The sequence below is a fragment of the Arachis ipaensis genome, chromosome B10 (genome assembly GCF_000816755.2).
Source record: "Arachis ipaensis cultivar K30076 chromosome B10, Araip1.1, whole genome shotgun sequence".
Taxonomy (NCBI): Eukaryota; Viridiplantae; Streptophyta; class Magnoliopsida; order Fabales; family Fabaceae; genus Arachis; species Arachis ipaensis.
This window is the reverse complement of record NC_029794.2, coordinates 31,145,725-31,147,170: the sequence shown is the minus strand read 5'-3', so window position 1 is coordinate 31,147,170 and position 1,446 is coordinate 31,145,725.

Genomic DNA, 1,446 nt, shown 5'->3' with positions numbered 1-1,446 from the left:
TGGGTTTCAGTTTTGGGGGAACTGGAGGAGTAGTTGTAACAGGCTCTGCAGTAGTAGCTTGGCTAGGATTAGAGTTGGGTGTGGTAGTAGGATTACTGTTTTGGGTTGTTGGGTTACTAGCACCAGGATCTGTTGGTTCTGTGGTCTTGGGTGGTGAGGTATTATGCATTGGTTCAGTGCTCTTGGTGAATGGAGTCTCATCAGCAGGGGTAGTGGGTTTATTAGCTGGGTTTGGGGTTTCATCTTGTAGGGGTTCATGGTCATCTTCATCACTAGGCTCTCTCAAATCATCATGGTCACCCTCAACATACTCCACAATCTCATTTCCCTCAAGAATTTCTGGTGTTGAAACTGCATGCTCAAAGTAAACATCAACCAGCCCCTCATTCTTTTCACCCATGAAACACATCTCTCTCAGCTCATCATCACAATTCAGAGCTCTTAACCCAACTTCTAAACTCCTCCCAGGCACATGCTACCAACATTCTCCTATCCTATCATATCCTAGTTCCTTATAATAATTTCTCACCCAAAAAACATCTAAAGTATCTACATCAATGTCCCCAACGCATGCCTTCTTATCAGGAGAATATATAGTCATCCCTTTTTCATCTTTCTGAAATTTTCCCCCATGGTGGAACATTATATCTAAGTGCACATCCATCTGCATGATTAACAAAAATTTCTTTTCAGAAACAGTTCCACACAATGATCCCTTTAACATACTTTTCATCAACTACATTCATACATTATAGAAACATATATCAAAATAAAACAAATTTATCCACCATCAGAACAGAGCATGAAGACAAACCCCAAAAAAACAGTTGCAGACAACATCCAAATAAAACCCTAGCCCAAATTCCACTACAAACCTTAGAGAAAAACAATATACAAAGCAATAAACTATGATCAACAACCATCAACGCATTCCCTAAAATTTGAAAAAATAAATTTTTAAATTCTTCACTAACCTCGGTGACGGAACAGAAGCTCCTTGTTGCAGCAAAGTCCCTCCTCACACAACTGTTCAATGTTTTCTTGCGATCAAGCAGTCTCCGGAATCCTATTGCTTAGTCGTTCCTGATTTCAGTGACTAACGGAGGAGAGACGTTTTTCCTCTGTGTCAGTCATGGAGGGGTTGAAGACGAAGAGTGAAGAACAACGAGGGAGAGGCCAACGTTTTGTTTTCCTTTGCATAGAAACGCCGTCGCTCAAAGGGGGATTTTAGCGCCAATCTACAAACGACGCCGTTTCCACCGTGTCCAGCGTGGCAATATTTGCCAAGTCACTAACGGCGTCAGACCTCCGGTGACGGAAAATAGGGAAAGGACTAACGTGGTGCATTTTTTCGAATCTGGGGGACTAATTTGGTGCAATTGGGATCTGGAGGACTAAATCGGTGCAACTCGTCAATCTCAGGGACCAAAGTGGGGCTTAACTCTC